The sequence below is a fragment of the Lissotriton vulgaris genome, chromosome 4_1 (genome assembly GCF_964263255.1).
Source record: "Lissotriton vulgaris chromosome 4_1, aLisVul1.2, whole genome shotgun sequence".
Lineage (NCBI taxonomy): Eukaryota > Metazoa > Chordata > Amphibia > Caudata > Salamandridae > Lissotriton > Lissotriton vulgaris.
The window spans coordinates 1473742892-1473759754 of NC_141691.1; the positions used below are offsets into that span (position 1 = coordinate 1473742892).

Genomic DNA, 16863 nt, shown 5'->3' on the forward strand with positions numbered 1-16863 from the left:
CCTCATCTTGTGAATAAATACTGTAGCAGTAATTACCAAGGTGGTGGGAATGAGTATTGGTTAGTGAGTGGCAAAATGTACCTCACAAAGGACCTCACTACTGAGGCAGTAATTCTACATGAACGAGTGTACTGAAGCCCAGGTACCTGTTTAACAGAAGTCCAGGACAAGTACTCGGCGTGCTGTTGCAGTGGTAGAAGATTTGGGTCTGGTACAACGAACCCAAAAGCCTTCTGGGGGCTGCTTTTTCAGCAGTGTGTAGCAGATCTTTATGCAGAGAACAATCTATCTGATGAGATGGTACTTTTTTTGTACTGCTTTACCCTTCTTTGCTCTGGAAAACCCTACAAATAGCTGATTGTCCACTCAATGTTCCTCGGTAGGATCGATATAGAAATGTGAAGCTCTTTTAGGGTCCAATCGGTGGAGTCTTTCTTCCCCTTCTGAGGGGTGAGACAGAGCAAAGAAAGTTGAAGGGCGATGGCCTAGCGGATATGAATGGAACTAACCACTTTCAGTAGAAATGAAGGTTGGAACCTCAAAACAAACTTGTCTGGGATGAAGAGGTGATGTAAGGCGGATTTACAGAGAGAGCTTCTCTCACAGATCTAGCTGATGTTATGGCAGTGACTGTCTTTAAGGTCAGAAGTCTCATTGGACAACTGCACAACTGTTCATAAGGGGTGCACATCAAGAATGTGAACACTAAGACCACTTCACACTGGGGCATCACAAAGGGGTATGGTGGAAACAAATGTGCAAACTTTTCAAAAACCTCATAACAAAGGGTGATTTGGATAATGAAGGCTGATTCGGCCATGCAAAAAGGCTGAAAGAGCTGATAAATAGCCCTTAACAGTGCCCATGGCTACTATATCCGGTGGGAACAGAGCAAACAGCAAAACTTCAAACAACTGTCTGTAAAGGGTCAATTTGTCAAGAGCCGCATCAATCCACAAACGTACGAGTTACTTACCTTACCTTCGGTAATGATGTATCTGGTAGAGACGATTCTAGCAGCAGATTTCTCAACGTAGAACTATCCCCAGGTGTAAGACTGGATCCAGAATATTTTCTTTGCCACTGTATCTCTGCGCGCCAGAAGGTGGTTGTGAGAAGGTGGCCTGATATGCAGTGCTCACTATTCTAGTGAACACTATGTATCAGTCCAGCAACCCTTATTGATGATTGGTTGTAAGTCAACCTTATAGACCAGCTATCCTAGTAGCGTGGATACGAGCAGTCTAAGGCTAAAGACTCGAGAGGGCGCGTTAAGCCAGCTGTTTTCCACACATATACCCCTTGAATACCAAGTGAAAGGACACCACACAAGTGTTATGAAAATAAACAGTTATTTATTTAAAGATCACAACAGCCCTGTACTCTTTATGAGGACAGGGTACTAAGCACAAACCAAAACTCTTACAAAAATACTTAAGTTAGCACAGTATATACAAATGCCCGAGGGGCACGGAAAACCATATACTCTGAAAGTGGAATGCGAAATTCCTAGCAGGTAAGTACAGTACTAATAGCTTTTGGAATCGCTAGGACTTGACTAGGGAATCGTTAGATTACTTCTAGGAGGCCTAGGGGACTCGGGTGCAGTGTGTGCACTCTCACGCGAGATGCGGGACAAAAGTCTATGGTAGCTAGGAAATAGAAAGTTAGTGTTCTCGGGCGAACCCGACCTGGTAGGGAGAAAACGAAAGTAGATTCTGACCCTTGGATAGTGAGGCTATGCTGGGGCACCGAAATGCCGAAGTTACCTAGCCCAGGGGCTGCAGCTGCATAGGTCTGAAAAGACGTCGGGAATCCTCGTAGACGGACCAGGAGCCGGAAGAAAAGATGCTGGCCGGTGACCAGTGAAGAAAGTTCAGTTGGATCCAAGCCTGGATCTCGAAGATAGATGACACCTGAAAGCAGAGGGGACCAAGTTCGAGACTACTAGCCAGTAGTCAGTGGGCACCAGGAGGGCACCGGATGGTAGCCACCTCGACAAGGTGAGTGGGTGACGCTTGACTCGAAGATCTCACGGACCAGGAGGCGTTGTCGGCGACCAGGATGGAGGATCGAGCTGTCCCACGAAGATAGAAGCTGTCGGCGTCGCTGGACCCAGGATTGGGCAACAAAGCCTTGGCAAATTCAAGCCCACGCGGTGGACCTAAAATGGCGTCTGGAGTGGACCAGGAGGGTCCGGGGTGCCTCTCTTGAGAAAGGAAGCAAGGGCCAGCCTGGAGCAACCAGACCAGCAGTCGTGAAGTCGTTGGGCGTCGTTCAGAAGGCCACAAGCCAGCCGGCTAGTAGCCAAACAACGCGGTGCACAGCAAACAGCAGAAGGGCCCCACGCCGATCGTGGAGATGCAGGGGGGCTGATCTTGGGTGCTGGAGCTGCGCAGGGTCGGGGCTTCTCGGACCCCAAAGCACTCACCAGTGGAGGACACGGTGGGCTTGCAGTAAAGATGTCGTGCAGTCTTGGCGATCGTCGGTCCCTTGAGGTCTCGTCGCACTCACGGTTCTCAGCTTGGCTGTAGAGGTGAGTAGAGGTCAGAGGTGCCAGGGAAGCCGGGTCTCGTCGAGCTGGGTCGTCGGATTCGTGATGAAGGACTTGCAGCAGACCGCAGTGTTCTTTAGGATGGTGCCTGCGGATGCAGGGTGACTACTCCTTAGCCACAAGGGAGAATCTTGAAGAAGAAATCGTGAAGTCCTTTCGAAGAAAGTGGTATCTTGATTCCAAAGATGATCTAATTTTAACAGGGGGCCCGCTCCCATCTTTATACTAAAAAAGGGGGCTGACCCGGTGACTAGGTCCTGCCTATGGGTGGGACTAGGTGGGGGGTGGTTACACCCCTCAGCCATGCCGGACTTCCCCAGGCCAGGGGCTGGTGTGCCCCTGGAACTGGTTCAGACCGGCCTATGCGTAGTGAGCACCGGGGTGCCACTCAGCAGTCACCTTCCTGTAAAGCCCTGCCTACCCAGGATACACAAAACCATGTCTGGGACGGTGCTAGCACCGCCCCTGACAGGAAACCCTTTGTCCAGGCTCCCCTCGCTGGAAGGACTCCCAGCTGCAGGGGGTCAGACTCGTGTCTGTGGTGGCAGCGTCCATTTTGTGGAGCTGAGGCTTCAGTTAACTTTAACCGGGGTTCACAGTTACATACATGTCGTGTCCCTCTAGAAGGGTGGAATGCTAACCCCGTCGCCAGAATTGGCGAGGGGTTAGTATTCCAATTCGTATGACACCTTACTCGACATGTTTTGATAAAGCAATACCAAAGATAGCATTTAACCGCGAGGATTATAATGCACTTAAGAGTATATGGTATGCGATATCATGGAACAGCTATTAGGACTTGATTCCGCAAGCTGCAGACAGGCTCAGCTCGTGCCAGAGCACCATCTCACACGATTCCAAGCACTCTGCCTTCAGGATTGTCAAGGCCTGCCATAGGAGTGACTGATAGGAATCTGTGTGTCCATTTTAGGGTTAGGTATAGGTATACTACACCTACAGCAAAGGGTGATTACACGACTTTGCCCCAGCTGTCATGCAGCCAGTTGTGTCAAATTTAGGAGGCCAGCCAGGGGTGGCATAATACATGCTGCAGCCCCTGGCAGCCCTGGGTACACCTATGCCCTGAGTTACAGGGTCTGATAAGGTGGCCCAGTACCAATTGGTAGATGCACCTAGGGTACATGAGGTAATTTAGAAAGAGAACAGCCAGGCTGTGGGTCTGATTGGCAGGCCCACAGCCAGAGAAAGTCGTAAACCAGTGAAACAAAAGCAAAAAATCTGGGTGATCATAGGATTGCAGACCCTACTCTCCTACATGACCCCCCCCCAAACTTTGGGACAATAAGCTAACCTTGACCAGGTGAGTCTTCTTGTTCTAAGTGGAAATATCTGGAGAGCCCATCGGCATTGCCATGATCAGTACCAGGTCTATGTTCCACTGTAAAGTCCATCCCCTGTAGGGAAATGGACCACCTAAGCAGTTTGGGGTTTTCACCCTTCATCTGATTTAGCCACAAGAGGGGCTTATGGTCGGTCTGAATCTTGAAGTGAGTGCCAAACAAGTATGGCCTCAGCTTCTTCAGGGCCCAAACCACAGCAAAGGCCTCCCTCTCAATAGCTGACCAATTCTTCTCTCTGGGGGTCAGCCTTCTGCTTATAAAAGCAATGGGCTGATCCTGACCATCAAAATTCAGTTGAGAAAGAACAGCTCCCACACCCAACTCAGAAGCATCTGTTTGGACAATGAATGGTTTGGAGTAGTCTGGACTCTTAAGGATAGGTGCTGTGCACATGGCCTGCTTTAGGTCATCGAATGCTTTTTGACAGCCTGCTGTCCACTGAACCTTTTTTGGCATTTTCTTACTTGTCAGTTCATTTAATGGTGTCACAATGGAACCATAGTTCCTGACAAACTTTCTGTAGTATCCAGTCAGGCCCAAGAAAGCTCGAACCTGAGTCTGGGTGGTTGGAGGAGCCCAGTCCCTGATTGACTGTATTTTGCTCTCCAGTGGCTGAACCTGGCCTCCACCTACAAGGTGGCCCAGGTATACAACCTGTGTCTGCCCTATCTGGCACTTGGTGGCCTTGATAGTGAGGCCTGCTGCTTGCAGAGCCTCTAACACTTTCCTCAGGTGGACCAGGTGATCCTCCCAGGTGGAGCTAAAGACAGCAATATCATCTAGATATGCTGCACAGAAGTCATCCAGCCCAGTAAGGACTTGATTCACCAACCTTTGGAAGGTGGCAGGTGCATTTTTCAGACCAAAGGGCATTACCACAAATTGATAATGCCCACCAGGGGTTGAAAATGCTGTTTTGGGTTTGGCATCCTCAGCTAACCTGATTTGCCAATACCCAGCTGTTAAGTCAAATGTACTTAAGTAGTTGGCAGAAGCCAATCTATCTATAAGTTCATCTGCCCTTGGTATTGGATGGGCATCAGTCTTAGTGACTGCATTGAGACCCCTGTAGTCTACGCAAAACCTCATCTCTCTCTTACCATCTTGGGTGTGAGGCTTTGGCACTAGAACTACTGGACTAGCCCAAGGGCTATCTGAGGGTTCAATGACTCCCAATTCCAACATTTTCTGCACTTCAGTTTTTATGCAGTCTCTAACATGATCAGGCTGCCTGTAGATTTTACTCTTGACTGGCAGGCTGTCACCAGTGTCAACCTCATGGGTGCACCAATTGGTCTGACTGGGTGTCAGAGAGAACATATGTCTGAAAGACTGAAGAACCTGTTTACAGTCTTTCTGCTGATGTTCAGAGAGGCTGCCACAAAAGACAACACCATCTACTGACCCATCATCAGGATTCTGAGTGAGCAGGTCTGGGAGAGGGTCACTCTCTTCCTCCTGTCCCTCATCTATGGCCATGAGCAAGCTCATGTCCTTCCTGTCGACATATGCTTTGAGCCTGTTGACATGGAGTACCCTGTGGGGACTCCTGGGAGTTCCAAGGTCTACCAGGTAGGTGACCTCTCCCTTTTGCTCAAGAATTGTGTGGGGCCCAGACCATTTGTCTTTGAGTGCTGCTGGGGCCACTGGCTCCAACACCCACACCTTCTGTCCAGGCTGATAAACAGTCAGGACAGCCTTTTGGTCATGCCAAGCTTTTTGGAGTTCTTGACTGGCCTTAAGGTTTTCTGATGCCTTCTCCATATACTCAGCCATCCTGGAGCGGAGACCAAGTACATAGTCCATTATGTTGGTTGCAGGCTTTTTGAGAGGTCTCTCCCATCCTTCCTTCACCAAACACAAGGGGCCTCTCACAGGGTGCCCATACAAAAGTTCAAAAGGGCTGTAGCCAACCCCCTTTTGTGGGACCTCTCTGTAAGCAAACAGAAGGCAGGGCATCAGGACATCCCATCTACGCCTGAGTGTTTCAGGTAGTCCATGAATCATCCCTTTTAGGGTCCTGTTGAACCTTTCAACAAGCCCATTGCATTGTGGGTGATAGGGTGTAGTGAATTTGTAATTGACACCACACTCCTTCCACATAGCAGTTAAGTAGCTTGACATGAAGTTTGCACCTCTGTCAGAGACAACCTCCTTAGGGAAGCCCACTCTGGAGAACACTCCAACTAGGGCCCTTGCCACCACAGGTGCTGTGGTGGTCCTAAGTGGAATAGCTTCAGGATACCTGGTGGCATGATCCACTACCACCAGTATAAACTTGTGCCCTGATGCTGTCTGGGGTTCCATTGGACCAACAATGTCAATCCCCACTCTTTCAAAGGGCACCCCCACCACAGGCATTGGTATAAGGGGGGCCTTTGTTGTGCCACCTGACTTACCACTGGCTTGGCAAGTGACACAGGAGCGACAAAACTCCTTGGTATCCTCATTCATGTGAGGCCAGTGAAAGTGTGAGACAAGTCTGTCCCAAGTCTTTGTCTGGCCTAAGTGACCTGCTAAGGGAATCTCATGGGCCAAGGTAAGGAGGAAACCTCTCTGAGACAAGGGTACAACCAGCCTCCTGGTCATGCCAGGCTTGGGGTCTCGTGACTCAGTGTACAGGAGTCCATCTTCCCAGTATACCTTGTGGGTACCTGTGGCGTTCCCAGCAGCCTCAGCAGCAGCCTGCTGTCTGAGGGGTTCAAGAGAAGGGCAGTCTAACTGGTCCTTCCCCAGGTCTTCCCTTGAGGGTCCCCCTGAACCCAAGAATTCAACTTGATCAAGTTCAAACTCTCTAGGCTCAGTTTCCCTCAATTCTTGCAGGTCAGCCTCCTCTGAGACTTGATCCACAACCTGGGGCAAGGGGGAAGGCACAGCCTTAACCCTACTGCTCTTTTTCTTGGAAGGTGTCTGGTCCATTGTTCCAGGATCCAGCACCTGTTCAGTGGGGCATTTTCTGGCCTGTGACCTAGTCACAGCAAACACATGTGCTGGCAAACCTAACATTTCCAGATGAGTCCTCTGCTCCACTTCTGACCATTGTGATGACTCCAAATCATTGCCCAACAAACAATCCACTGGGAGGTCTGAACTAACTACAACCTTCTTTTGGCCAGTTACCCCTCCCCAGGAGAAAGCTACAATTGCCATACTATGATTGGTAGTGACATTGCTTGCATTGGTCACCAGGAATTCTGTACCTGGCATGATCTGTCCAGGGTCCACAAAGCTAGGTGTCACCATTGTGACACTGGCACAAGTGTCCCTATAGGCCTGAGCCATTTTTCCATTAATAAAAGGTGTCTGTCTGTATTTGCCCAAAGTATTGGGACTTATGTCAGGGGACATATCCATATCCCCTGTACTGACAAGGACAGCCTGAGTGAGGGTGCCAACTAAGTTGTCACTCCCCTCAGAACCCAGGGTTAACCCTACTAAACCCTTGGGAGGTGCACTACCACTGCTGGCTGTACTAGGGGGCACAGGTGCCTTAGGGGCTGCAGTGGCAGGAGTCTGCCCTCCTCCTTTCTTGGTGCACTCACTAAACCAGTGAGTTTTACTTTTGCAGTATTGGCACCACCTTTTAGATTGGCCTTCTTTCTTCTTTTGGGGAGCCTGACCCCCACCCTCTTTGGGTTGTTGGGGACCTGTCGAAGACTTCTGGTCATTTTGTTCCCCCTTTGAATCTTTACCCTTCTGGTCTGCTTTCTTCTGACCACCTTGATTCTGGCCCTGGTTCTGTTTAACTCTTGTTCTAACCCATCTGTCTGCCTTCTTTCCCAATTCTTGGGGAGAGGTCAGATCTGAGTCAACAAGATGCTGATGCAACAACTGGTTCTGACAATTGTTTAAAATTTGCTCTCTCATCATCAAATTGTACAATCCTTTATAATCAGTAACCTTACTGCCCAGCAACCAGCCCTCAAAAGCCTTAGTGGCACAATCTACAAAGTCAGCCCAATCTTGAGACTGAGTTTTCTGGGTATCCCTGAACAGCACCCTGTACTGCTCAGTGGTTAGGCCAAACCCATCAACCAGTGCACTTTTCAAGACTTGGTAATCATTAGCATCCTCCACCCTTGTGGTGAGGAGCTTGTCTCTTCCTTTACCCTCAAAGGAGAGCCACAAGATAGCTGCCCACTGACTTGGGGGAACACCTTGCACAGTGCAGGCCCTCTCCAAAGCAGTAATCCATTTGTGGATGTCATCCCCTTGCTTAAAGGGGGGCACTATCTTACCAAGGTGTTTTGTATCAAAACTCCTTTCCCTATTGCTAGGTACAATGCTGCCACCAGTGGGGACTGTCCCACCCAATTGTTGCTCTCTAGCAAAGGCAAGCCTTTCTTTGGCCAGGGCAAGTTCTTCCCTTTCAATCCTCAGATTGGCTGCCTTTTCCTTAGCCTCATACATTCTCCTCTGGGGAGATGTCATTCCCCTTTGAGAGGAACGTTGAGAGCCATTGGTATGAAGGGATCTGATAGAGCCTCTTGATAGAGATCTATCTCGTCCATTCCCCACGTTAAGCTGACCTGAGAGTGGCCCCAGGGCTCCCCTAGAGTCCCTCTCATGTCTGCTTAAGTTGGTCCTGGTTAGTCTGACGACTTCTACCGGTCCCTGGTCTGCCTCACCCCTAGACTCCAAGTCATCATCCTCATCATCAGCATCATCTGCTTCTTGAAGGGGATGGTCCTGGTTATCAAAGGGTCCCTGTAGGGAGGGCATATTGCCTTCTGAAGTAGAAGGGTCTGGGTTACCAGCCCTCCTTGCATCATGAGTCTCTAAGAGACCAATCAGAAAAGCAGTTGTGGGGTTAGACCCCTGCTTAATCTTCCTAGAGGTACATACTTGTCGTAACTCATGGAAGCTAAGCGCAGTATATCTTGAAGGGATGACCTGTGGAGGGTCAACTGACACAAGGGGAGACTCAATGTTTCCTCCTGTGACCGACATACTGCTTCTAGTGTGGTGTAAGTGATGCACCTACCTACACTATGTGTTACCTACTGGTCCCTTGCTAGAGTTGCAGCCAAGGTGTGCTAAGCCTTGAGGAGCTACAACAGCTGGTTCAGTAGAACTCAGAGTATTCTAAGCTTTAGTTATATGTACCTAACAGTACTTATGTGGTCTTTCAGCAAGATATTCTTAGGATACGTGTGGTAAAACAACAGCAAGCTCAAATCCCAACCGCTGCTCACCAATGTGAGAAGGTGGCCTGATATGCAGTGCTCACTATTCTAGTGAACACTATGTATCAGTCCAGCAACCCTTATTGATGATTGGTTGTAAGTCAACCTTATAGACCAGCTATCCTAGTAGCGTGGATACGAGCAGTCTAAGGCTAAAGACTCGAGAGGGCGCGTTAAGCCAGCTGTTTACCACACATATACCCCTTGAATACCAAGTGAAAGGACACCACACAAGTGTTATGAAAATAAACAGTTATTTATTTAAAGATCACAACAGCCCTGTACTCTTTATGAGGACAGGGTACTAAGCACAAACCAAAACTCTTACAAAAATACTTAAGTTAGCACAGTATATACAAATGCCCGAGGGGCACGGAAAACCATATACTCTGAAAGTGGAATGCGAAATTCCTAGCAGGTAAGTACAGTACTAATAGCTTTTGGAATCGCTAGGACTTGACTAGGGAATCGTTAGATTACTTCTAGGAGGCCTAGGGGACTCGGGTGCAGTGTGTGCACTCTCACGCGAGATGCGGGACAAAAGTCTATGGTAGCTAGGAAATAGAAAGTTAGTGTTCTCGGGCGAACCCGACCTGGTAGGGAGAAAACGAAAGTAGATTCTGACCCTTGGATAGTGAGGCTATGCTGGGGCACCGAAATGCCGAAGTTACCTAGCCCAGGGGCTGCAGCTGCATAGGTCTGAAAAGACGTCGGGAATCCTCGTAGACGGACCAGGAGCCGGAAGAAAAGATGCTGGCCGGTGACCAGTGAAGAAAGTTCAGTTGGATCCAAGCCTGGATCTCGAAGATAGATGACACCTGAAAGCAGAGGGGACCAAGTTCGAGACTACTAGCCAGTAGTCAGTGGGCACCAGGAGGGCACCGGATGGTAGCCACCTCGACAAGGTGAGTGGGTGACGCTTGACTCGAAGATCTCACGGACCAGGAGGCGTTGTCGGCGACCAGGATGGAGGATCGAGCTGTCCCACGAAGATAGAAGCTGTCGGCGTCGCTGGACCCAGGATTGGGCAACAAAGCCTTGGCAAATTCAAGCCCACGCGGTGGACCTAAAATGGCGTCTGGAGTGGACCAGGAGGGTCCGGGGTGCCTCTCTTGAGAAAGGAAGCAAGGGCCAGCCTGGAGCAACCAGACCAGCAGTCGTGAAGTCGTTGGGCGTCGTTCAGAAGGCCACAAGCCAGCCGGCTAGTAGCCAAACAACGCGGTGCACAGCAAACAGCAGAAGGGCCCCACGCCGATCGTGGAGATGCAGGGGGGCTGATCTTGGGTGCTGGAGCTGCGCAGGGTCGGGGCTTCTCGGACCCCAAAGCACTCACCAGTGGAGGACACGGTGGGCTTGCAGTAAAGATGTCGTGCAGTCTTGGCGATCGTCGGTCCCTTGAGGTCTCGTCGCACTCACGGTTCTCAGCTTGGCTGTAGAGGTGAGTAGAGGTCAGAGGTGCCAGGGAAGCCGGGTCTCGTCGAGCTGGGTCGTCGGATTCGTGATGAAGGACTTGCAGCAGACCGCAGTGTTCTTTAGGATGGTGCCTGCGGATGCAGGGTGACTACTCCTTAGCCACAAGGGAGAATCTTGAAGAAGAAATCGTGAAGTCCTTTCGAAGAAAGTGGTATCTTGATTCCAAAGATGATCTAATTTTAACAGGGGGCCCGCTCCCATCTTTATACTAAAAAAGGGGGCTGACCCGGTGACTAGGTCCTGCCTATGGGTGGGACTAGGTGGGGGGTGGTTACACCCCTCAGCCATGCCGGACTTCCCCAGGCCAGGGGCTGGTGTGCCCCTGGAACTGGTTCAGACCGGCCTATGCGTAGTGAGCACCGGGGTGCCACTCAGCAGTCACCTTCCTGTAAAGCCCTGCCTACCCAGGATACACAAAACCATGTCTGGGACGGTGCTAGCACCGCCCCTGACAGGAAACCCTTTGTCCAGGCTCCCCTCGCTGGAAGGACTCCCAGCTGCAGGGGGTCAGACTCGTGTCTGTGGTGGCAGCGTCCATTTTGTGGAGCTGAGGCTTCAGTTAACTTTAACCGGGGTTCACAGTTACATACATGTCGTGTCCCTCTAGAAGGGTGGAATGCTAACCCCGTCGCCAGAATTGGCGAGGGGTTAGTATTCCAATTCGTATGACACCTTACTCGACATGTTTTGATAAAGCAATACCAAAGATAGCATTTAACCGCGAGGATTATAATGCACTTAAGAGTATATGGTATGCGATATCATGGAACAGCTATTAGGACTTGATTCCGCAAGCTGCAGACAGGCTCAGCTCGTGCCAGAGCACCATCTCACACGATTCCAAGCACTCTGCCTTCAGGATTGTCAAGGCCTGCCATAGGAGTGACTGATAGGAATCTGTGTGTCCATTTTAGGGTTAGGTATAGGTATACTACACCTACAGCAAAGGGTGATTACACGACTTTGCCCCAGCTGTCATGCAGCCAGTTGTGTCAAATTTAGGAGGCCAGCCAGGGGTGGCATAATACATGCTGCAGCCCCTGGCAGCCCTGGGTACACCTATGCCCTGAGTTACAGGGTCTGATAAGGTGGCCCAGTACCAATTGGTAGATGCACCTAGGGTACATGAGGTAATTTAGAAAGAGAACAGCCAGGCTGTGGGTCTGATTGGCAGGCCCACAGCCAGAGAAAGTCGTAAACCAGTGAAACAAAAGCAAAAAATCTGGGTGATCATAGGATTGCAGACCCTACTCTCCTACAGTGGTACCATGTAAACCCGCCCTGACGTCGTCCACAGGCATCACGTCAGCAAGATCACATAAGCCCTACCCCGGCGCGCCACCGTCAGTTTTCTTCTGAGAACTTTTCTGCGCCACACCGCGGAGCCATCACAAACAACAACTGTGATAATATAGGAACAGTGTGCAAAAAAAATCAGATAAACAGAAAGGAAAAAGCAAATGGTGGGGGAGTGCCAGGCACTGTGGCACCTAAAGTCATAGAAGGGAAGAGCATAGCACAGCTACTACGAAGCAACCCTGCAAGCAAATATGACACCCTCCCTGGGGGCAGAAAAGTATGTGAAAAATGTCACAGCAGACGAAAAGGCCTGCAATCACAGTCCATAAACAGTGACGGACAACAAGGCCAGAACAGAAGAGTAACGACAAATACCCCAAGACAACCCCAGAAAGGAGAGGGGGCATCCCCTGTAAGAGCTAAGGGCTGAGGCACAGCCAAGAAACCCCAACTCAGAGGACTACAGAGGAGTCAGAAATTTCAAGCAATGCAAAGGAGAAGAGCATGAGTAGGCCCCACATTGGAAGACCAGGGTGCAGGGACGCAGAAGTACCCAGGAACTCACCAACCAATCACCAGAAATGAAGGAGTGGATCAAACAAACAGAATGAAGCATCCCACTAGGGAGGAAGTTAAAGAGGACCCTTGCAGAAGGCAAAATCACCCAGAGGCAGACGAGTGCAGAAGACCAAGCTGAAGGTCCTCGCAGACCGGGGAGGAAGGGCGGGTTGTGAAGGAATCTGCGGCTAGAATCGTCTCTACCAGATACATCGTTACCGAAGGTAAGTAACTCGTACATCTGATAGAGACTACTAGCTGCAGATTCCTTAATGTAGAACATATACCCTAGCCATACCCAGAAGGGAGGAGGGCCTGCGACAGAGCCTCCCAGTAGGAAGAAACACAGGGCCCCAGCAGGGGATGTGTAATGGGGATAAGAAGGGCAGCCCAGCCCCCACCAAGCAGAAGGAAGCAAGGACGAGGTGAAGGGTGGCCAGGACACCCCAAGCCCATCCAGGTTTCCAGGGATATCCGCCAGAAAGCCCCTGAGGGACAGACAATGGCAGAGGAGCACAGAGGAAGAAAGAATCACCCCAAGACTCCAAGGAGAAGATGTAGAAATGGAGGCAAAGCCCCCCATAGGAAAACACACACAGTGAAGGGGACAGATGAACCGGCCACAGCCGCGAGTCAGCGGACAAGGCAGAAACGGCTCCACGGTCAAGAAAGGCAGGCGTGAGAAGAAAGACATAGTCTTGCAAGGCTCCGGCAGAAAAAGAAGCAGGAGCACAAGGGCCCACCCCAAGGCCCCCGGCCGTGGACCAGAAAGAGCAGGCAGGCGCAGCCGGCAAGTACCATGAAGCCGAACGCCCAGACCAAGCCGAGCGCAAGACAAAGGCAAAGGCCAGGGAAATCCAGAAGAACCCCTAAAAGGAGACCGTTCCGGACATAAATCGACCCACGAAAAGAAGTGGAACCAACCAGAAGAGAAGAGGAGAAATACGTAGGACGGAGTAAAGTCGTCAGCCAGAACACAGGAAAATACCAGGAATCCTATCCCCCTGGAACACCAGAGAGAGGACCAGGCTGAAACGCTGGACAAAAAGGGTGGAAACACCAAAGCACAATGCCGCAGATGGCATGCCAAAGTTAGTCCAGCGATGCAGCAATACTGAGAATGACAGAAACTGGAGCAGCGCAAGCTACGCCCAGACAAGATCAAAGAAACCGCACCAGCGGTATACAGCGACTCCAGGAATGGCGAGGTACCCGCAAAATGGCTCCACACCCTCCCAGCGTAGGACAGAGCTATTCAATAGCTACAAGTACCCCACTTAAGGTATGACCCCGTCCCAAAGAAAATATGGGAACCACTCTTAGGGAAAAAATCCTGCATCAGAGAACAAGAACATAATATCTGCGGTAGGAACCACAGACAGCTTAGCAATCAGCTAAAAAGATACACACTTGCCAAAAGGGCTGAACCAGCAGCCAACAGAAAAGAGGGGCCAACCAAGTGACCGCAAAGGCACGTCAAGCCACATAGATCGTACAAACGGGCCACTCAAAACACCAGATTCAAGGAAGCAGGTGGGATAACGCCTCCCATCAAGCTAGCCTACGGAGGGGGAGGAGGTCGGAGCCTCGCAAGGAGACGCTAAATGGCGAAGTCTGCATAAGTGTTAAACAAAAGGACCCCATCAAAGGGCAGGTCAACCAGACGCTCCCTAATATTCTCAGGAAAAACAGCGTCCCGCAGCCAAGCATGGCGATGGAGAGCCACAGAACTGGCCATAGCACGACCAAGAGCATCATCAACATCCAAGGCCGCACGGAGAATAAACGTGGCCAGCTCTCGACCATCCAACCCATGGTGTCGTAGATCAGTGCGGGCACCCTCATGGGAGACAAGAGAAAGAAGGAACTCCACAGAATCCCACAGGCTAGAGGTAGCCCTGGCCAACACACAGAGTGTTGAGCGCCGGCAAAGCAGCACTGGATGAAGCGAAGATGTTACGCCCCCATGAATCCAACCACCAGGCCTTCCGAAACGGAGGAAACAACACCACAGGCAAGGACGGAAAAGCAGTCCGCAGAAGAGAGCCCTGAGTAGAAGGAAAGGCAGACTGGGTCGTGCGGAGCAGGACGGTGGCGATGCAGGAGCGGCTGGGCACTGAATCACCTGTGGCAGGATGCCCCCAAGCTCCCAAAAGAGAGTTGTGGTGCGATGCTTTGAAAGGAAGTAACAGCTCCTGTCCACCAGAGCCCTGGTGGAGAACTTCCAAGAGATTACCTGTAGGGAATGGGGTGACGGGGTCACCCATTCGCAAAATGCCAGTGGCCTTGGAAATAGCCCGAACAAAGGCAACACTGGCCTCCGTAGGGCGTTGCAGGGGAGAAAGCAACTCCTCCGTGGGCGACAGCTGCAAACTGAGCCGCCCAGCTAGAGGGTGAAGCGGCCAGCCCTAGAATGGTGGGGGATCCACGGACGAGTGGGAAACCTGAGGGACCCGGGGAGAAGGCGGAGAAGCCGGTGGAGGAGCCAACAGCTGTGGAAAAGAGGGTCAGAGGATTGAGGCTGCGGGGACGGCGAGGAGCCCTTCCTGGAAGACGCTAGTGAAAAAGCAACGATGCGGCGTCCTGTCTCAGGAGAGGAAGAGACCAGGAGATGACAACCTTCCGGAGAGGAAACAACCTCCGGAGACGAATCAAGGACCTGGCGGCGGCACGGCGCCGTGGAGTCCGCCACTGACACCGGCTCGACGTCGATCGGCACCGGAGTGGACATTGGCGGTGCTGAGTCGACCTCCACCACCACGTGCTCAATAGGAGAATGGGGCGGGGTCAGAGCCGGTTCGGTTAAGGAACGGCGCCGTAAAAGGCGCCGGCTCGACCTTACACGGGGCAGCCGCCCGCATAGAGGGCCAAGAGGGACTTGGAAAAGCACCCCAGGCCCCGCCCGCGCCACCAGCAGTTCCAGGGAGGAAAGCCTTCGGCGTCGAAACAGGGCCGCCGAACGAGGACAAAGCCACGGAGACAAGCTGCAGGACCTTCCAGCTAGCGAGCGACGCCCTTGGGGCCAATGCACAGGGCGATGCCGCAGACGGAATCGGCGGTTCCTGGCTTCCGAGGTAGGGGACGGACCATGGGTCGACAAGGACCTGGACAAGCAGGCAGAAGGCAATTTCATCCAGCGCACCCACCGGGACTTCTGTTTGAGGTGTTCACAAGTTCGCAGTTCGTAGAGTCATGGTGCTCGCCCAAACACCACATACAGCAAGGGTGAAGGTCTGTCACCGACATCTGGCGTGCACAATCAGTACACGTCTTGAAGACCAAAGGCCAAAGGCATTCGCACACTGTTCCTAAAAGCAAAGCGTGAAAAGGGGGCCTGAAAACTGGCCAGAACACGATCTGGATCCGCGTTGCATGCGGAAAAGAGAAATAACTGATGTCGGCGCGCCGGGGTGGGGCTTATGTGACCTTGCTGACGTCACTCCTGCGGACGACGTCAGGGCAGAGTCACGTGGTACCACCCCCAGGCGAGCAGAGATGCTGTGGCAAAGAAAATGTTCCGGATCCAGTCTTACACCTGGGGATAATTCTACGTTAAAGAATCTGCGGCTAGTAGTCTCTATCGGATGTGTCCAAACAACTGGAACACACTCATTTAGTGGAGGGATATGTTGATACTTGGATAGATGTGTAACTTTAGGCTAGATGTCTCGTAAGTGCGTACACATCATTTGTACAGATCACATAAATGCTTGTCAACCATATGAGGACACTGGCATTATGCAGCAGGAGATGACAACATTTATGCGGCAGGAATGAGTAAATTATGCGGCATCAAAAGGCAAATTACGCAGTATAATGAGTCACATTGCGTAATAGCATTACTTCACTATTCCGTCATTTACCGTTAGGCCGGCTGGAGGGACAGTGTGCGGGCCCACTGGAGGCTGCTTCCACCACATGCAGTGCTGCACAGGGGCCTTCCCCTCATGCCACACTGATAAAAGTCATTTTCTCCTCTGTCTTGCCTTTCTTAGGGCTAGCGAAGTTCACAAAAAGGTAATAACCCACCGATTGCCTTAGGTTGATTGCTGTAAAAGCTCAAGGCTCTCTAGGGGTCAGCCTATAGAGTTTCTCCTTCTCTTCTGGAGGGTTAGGCGAACCAAAGAACAATAGGAGGGGGATGGATTGCCCGATGTGAAAAGCAGTTAAGACCTTTGTTTGAAAGGCCGCCCTGGATTCACTACCAAATTATCTGAGGAAAAATGTGGAAAGGTAGTAGCACTGAGAGAGCTTGGAGTTCACTCATGTAACAATTTGAAGTTATCGCAACCAGGATATGCATTGGGCAGCTTTCCAGTAGTTAGAAGGGATTACATATGAGTAAAGTGAGGACCACATTTTTACCACAAAGGGTTTGCAAGGAAATTATCAAATAATTTATAAACATCATCACGAGATGTGATCTAAGTAA

The 16863-nt window shown here is 51.0% G+C and overlaps 1 protein-coding gene across 1 annotated transcript in view; it reads right to left on the minus strand.

Annotated features, from left to right (window-relative positions):
• Positions 1–16863, minus strand: part of PRKDC (protein kinase, DNA-activated, catalytic subunit) — a 2818033-nt gene that overhangs the window by 310467 nt on the left and 2490703 nt on the right. The gene's annotated exons all lie outside the window — the stretch shown is intronic.